Source organism: Sinocyclocheilus anshuiensis, unplaced genomic scaffold (genome assembly GCF_001515605.1).
Source record: "Sinocyclocheilus anshuiensis isolate Anshui unplaced genomic scaffold, SAMN03320099.WGS_v1.1 scaffold1545, whole genome shotgun sequence".
Classification (NCBI taxonomy): Eukaryota; Metazoa; Chordata; class Actinopteri; order Cypriniformes; family Cyprinidae; genus Sinocyclocheilus; species Sinocyclocheilus anshuiensis.
Window position 1 is genome coordinate 63,245 of NW_015539933.1, and position 5,825 is coordinate 69,069.

Sequence of the window (5,825 nt, forward strand, 5' to 3'; positions counted from 1 at the left end):
GTGTTTTGCCATTTTTTTAAATCATTTTTTAAATTTTAATACTACTAATTAGTTTAAATTTTTTTTTATTTTAGTTTAGATTTGATGAGTGCCTATAAAACTCAAAGAAAAGGTTTTTAAATAAATAAATAAATACATATTGTTTTGCCATCATGTTTCTGTTTACGTAGTGGTGATTTATTTAAATTTAAATTATATTTTTTTATTTTATTAATTTATTTCTTTTTTTTGTTATTTATTTTATTATTTATATATTTTATTATTTGTATTTTATTTATTTATTTATTTTTAAATATTATTTTATTTATTTTTAGGCAAGGCAAGGCAAGTTTATTTACATAGCACATTTCATACACAATGGTAATTCAAAGTGCTTTACATAAAATAAAGTAAAATGATCATGAAAAATAATCACAAGGAATTTAAAAACTTTTAAAATGATTTTAAAATTGGTTTAAAATGATTTTAAAACGGATAAAAGCAGCAGCGTTCTGGATGCCTGATGGATCTGATTCTTGCAATGTTTTTGAGATGATAGTATGCTGATTTAGTTACTGCTTTGACATGACTACTGAAACTAAGGTCTGTCTCAAGAATCACACCAAGATTCTTGACTTGATTTTTTTTTGTGTATTTTATTTGAATTTTTAGAGCTTTTAAGCAAAAGTTTGATGTAATTCTCTCTGGACCTGTTTAGTTTGTTTGTTTGGGGCCCGAGAGCACACTTTTATCTAACTATGTCTGATAAAAAATATTTGTAGCCCATAAGGTAGCATCATTCATATGTGAAGGTGATGTTCATTTTAAATCACAGATGAAATTGCTACCACAAATCTTTACTGCTAAAAGGAAGTCGGAGTGTTAGTCGCACCCCACAGGCGTGTTTAATGGAATGATGGCCACCTCTCAAATCTTCTATAGGCTGAAGTGGTACCATCAGCAGCCTTCTTATGGGACCTAATGGCAAAGTTGGGTCATTCATATGCAATTAGGACTCTAACACACACACACAAATATGCAAATGTGCTCTCACATACCCTCAGATATTGCCCGATTATGGAGGGACCTCACTGTGTGCCAGTTTTTTAATTGTGTCCTAATTATGCCTTAACCCTAATTAACCTGATGGGATGGCAGGCGAGTTTAATGAATCTTCTAGTGTTGTGATCCCAGCACTGGAAAAGTAACTTTTTTCCGATGCACAACTTTTCCCTAATCTGTCAGCTCACCCTCCCGCCCTCTCCACTTTTTCTGTTCCAGCAAACGTAATCACAACTAGGCAGATTAGCTAATTACCAAGCGCTCCACCAGGACCACAACCAGACACAAAGAATGAAGAAGAGAGTTCTGAACACAAACTTCACTGCAAAGTAATTTGAAACAAGGTGTGATTAAAAGGTTATCGTGTTAATGTATTTTCAGATAACAACTACCGTTCGGTTTTTAAGTTATCCAAGATGTTGTTCAGTTCTAAAGCTGTAATGAATTCATAGAGGAAAAAAGAGAGACTGGTGAATGTAAAATGCCTTCTGGGCTTCAAGTTGTTAAACCACGAAAGGTTTTAAGTTGAGCTAAAACACCTCGTCTTTTCCAATAAGTCTTTGGCACTAAGCTTTTATGTCTGTAATTTTTATCATTAATAAAGTCCTTCAGTTTGCTCTCTGCTTCAGATGTAGTTTCGAAAGGCAGTCGTTTTTTGATTTTTGTCATTGGTATTCTACAACTAAGTGGAAGCACTCATTTAAATTATGGAACAGCAGCCTGTTCTGCAGATAGCACTGAACAAAAAGGTAGCACACTTTTCTTCTGCTCTTTACAGAGTTTCCATCAATCCAGATCCAGCAGTGAATATTTCAGATGAAACTGTGCAGTAGTATATAGTTATGCTCAAAGAATTCAGGATATTACGGAATCAAAAAGTAAAAATGGGTGGCGATCAAAAATCAAAAATGCCATTTTTTAATTTACATTTGAAATAAAATGTAATTTTTGCGACGATATTATTTTTTTATTTATTTTTGCGATGATGTTAAAGAAAAAAAAACACATGCAGTAAAAATGCATTTGCTGACTCAACCATGCCATTTTACCGTGTTTTTACATGTCTTTGAGCTCTTTTGTTGAACTGTGTTTCACGAGACTTGTTCCACATCGTGAGGGGAATGCTGTACCAGGTGTGCTACAGAGCAAGTTTACTCCATACATATGGAGATTATGTTCAGGTTAAAATGTATTAGTTTATTTTTGCGTTATGCATAAGGCTAATGATGTTCAGCAGTGGAGTGACCTCATTGAATTTCTTTATTTTTTATGTATTTATTAAAGTTGTTGTATTTGTTTTTTGAGATTCTTAATTATTTTAGTATTTAATTTATTTTAAATTATTTTACACTTTAAGTCAGTCTGATTTTTAATCATTCCTCAAACAACCCAAAAGTTTTGCCTGTACAAATAATTTCATTTAACATTTAACTATTTAAATATAGACTTTTTTTGAATAACTATCGTTTTTACAAAATTAAACAAAATTAATTACAATTGAAGTTTATTTGATGATAACAGTAAACCGATCTGTAAACGTTTATTTGAGCGTGTCTTAGGCTAAGACTGCAGCTTTGGTTTTTTTCTGAAAGATTTACTAAGTCATAATGAATTCCTGCAGATGTAATGATTCAACAATTCTTTTAAAGTCAACCATATTCCTGTATTTCATCAAAGCATGGCTACAGACACATCCATTGATGTCTAGACTGAGCTCTGAATATTCACTGACCCTCAAACCGCCTTGGTCTTCTCTCCATGTGAACTTTTGTGTCTTGTACAATGTGACTGATTTTAAATTCCACAGAGATTTGCTTTTCACTTTTGTCTAACGCCGCTGTCACTCTTTGTTCCGTGCTCATACATGCCCATCTCTGTGCGAAACTCCAGCGCTAGCCGGTGTAGCCCGCCAAGGTCACACTTTTCAATCTCACCCCTCGCAACTCTGGGTTATATTTCGTTGACTCCAAACACCTTTCTACCTTTCAACCTCTCCCTGTCGTGCTGGGCAGAAATAGTTTTTGTATTAGTTCCTAGTAGTATAGTATTGGGTGCATAAGGTTGCCCTCGAGCGGTGTGGAAAAGAAAAAGTGAAAGAACCAAGAAGCGAAAAAAAGAAACAAAACACTTCTGCAATGACGAATGAGAGGTTTGTGCCAAAGCGTTCCCAGTCAGATTGAGCCAGAAGACATTGACACTCTTGGTCGCTCTGTAAAAAAAACATCAGGATAGAATGAATGAGAGGAAATGAGAAAGCGAGGGAGGAGAAAAGGGGGTGAGGAGGTTTTTTTTCCCATGTGAAGGGTTTAATTTGTTTGTGAAAATCCAAGGTTTGATTGAGGCTCATGAGATATAATGCTCCTGCCAGTAAAAGCAAATTCAGTGTAATGTGTTGTAATGTGTTTTACTCCTTGTGTTTATTGAAACCTATGGAATTAAGTTTGTTAACTGGCTCTAAAAATGCTAATTACATAAGCAATGACTGAAAAGAGTCATATACTCTAAAGTCATATAACAACAGCTGTCAGGGAAGTATTTTATGGCCACTTTTCAAATTAGTTTTTTTTTCCAACACAGGCTCATGAAAAATATGAAAATGTGCCTGTGGCGGTATTTTTGCAAAAATAGTATTTTGTTGCCAGTGAGTGGCGCTAAAAAGCGTGTTTAATTTTCTCACGAACAGATAAGCTTGACTGTGCCAACATTTTATTATGATGGTTCATGTACATATTGTGGCAGTTAAGGAAATCGAATGCCCACTGAGTATATCGTGTTTAAAAATAGTGTACCATCTACACTAAACCTTGCCCTAAACCTAATTGATACTGTTAAAGGACAAAAAGTGAGATAAAAATGCATTTGCTGATGCAGTCATGCCATTTTACCATGTTTTTACTCATTTTTAAGCTTTTTTGCTGAACTGTTTCACCAGACTTGTTCTGCAATGCTGTACCAGGTGCGCTACGGAGCAAGTTTACTATGTTGGAAAAACCATACATATGGAGATAGATAGATATGTGATGCCTATGTAAAAATACATTAGTTTGCATTACATTAGTTTTGAGGTGATAAAATGCAAAGAACCATGCAAAAGTGAGTCTTCCTGAATTAATAATCTGACCTGTAATCATAATTTACTGGAAAAGGAATAAACGTTATTGGTGTTTTACTGCCTTCAGTGTTCATTTCAGCTGAATGCTGCAGTGAATTGTATGTATTGTATCGGTATGTTTTTGGAGTGTAAAAATGTTGTTAGAAGCACATTTTACTAATAAGTCTGATTTTTTTTCTTTAAAACCTCAAACAGATGTTGTGCTCCACTATAACGCCAACTCGTCAGCAAGCAATTTGTCTGCTGCTGTTTTACCTTGTGTCTCAAATCCTCTTCAGATATGAGTTTATTCGCTCTTAATCACATTATTTTATGCTACTAATATTCTTACACCCACACAGCACCATTTCTGATGTTAATAGGCCACCTCATAAGTGTTTGTCATCAATTAAACCTTGGTTATGCTGTGCATGTGCAATTATAATTTAAACTGTCAATCTGATATGCTGATTAATTCATCATATTAATTGCTTGTGATTACTTATACCAATATCTGCAGTGAAAAACCCCAAAATGAAGATAATTTAAAGACATTGCATATACTGTGGCATTATTAATGCTTAGATGATAGGAAATGTTCTAATTACAGAATTTATGTAAGGGTCAGGGAGTATTATTAATTGCATTTTATCACTTATTTATTTTTCATATATTTTTTAAATAATTAATCACACTGAAATGACTTATTAAAACCCACGCCTACCAAACCTTAAAACAATGAAGCCTTTTTTTCATTCAAGTCATTCAGCTGTCTCGGTTTATTGACATCCATTATTTTTCTTGTTTTCCACTTCTTTCCTCCTGTTTGTCCCCTCCAGGACAGGAGAAGAGCAGCAGATGGGTGGGTGAGTGGGCATGAACATTCTACAGCAATAATGAGATGCACCCCATCTCTTTGAGAAATGACACCACCGCCTGCACTATGCTACTTAGTTGCTTTTTGATTTCCTAGAAAAATGGATTATGGGTGCTGTGGAGTTTTTTTAAATTTTTTTTTTTTATAATTACTGCTGACTCATACTAAACCTAAGATGTATGTCAAAATAATTATTCACATTTTAAACCATGATTTTGACAAGGATAATGTGTCCAGATCAATAAGCCTTTCATTTATCCATCTAGCACAGAAACATGTTGATATGATATGTATATGGAAAGTCATAGTTCCATAGACAGAAGTGGTCTAGATCAGTAGTTTCCAACTGGTTTAGAATCTTAAACTATTAACTTTTTTTTTCAACATAGGGCCAGTGAAAGGTGACGATTAACTATTATCTATCTATCTATACTTTTGGGAAACTAAAGTTTATTGGTCCCAGCTAATTTATTTTGACTATATATTTTTATGAACTACATAAGCTTAAATTAAAAATAATTGGATGCATGGCCTTTGACAACAACAAAAGATAAGGAACTGTTTTCTTTTCTCTTTTTAAAAGTTGATAAGCCTGTTTATTTTGCTATCTTAATTATCCACAATCATATGGTTGGTTGCATTTGTTTTAAGTGCTTTAAGTGTTTTTCCCCCCTGATCTCTGCAACCATATCAAACAACTACCAAAACTTTGACCCATTTTTGAGTTACCAACTTTAGTTGAAAACGTCTCGGTTACGTATGGTAACCCTCGTTCCCTGAAGGAGGGAACGGAGATGTCACGTCGGTGACCGACGA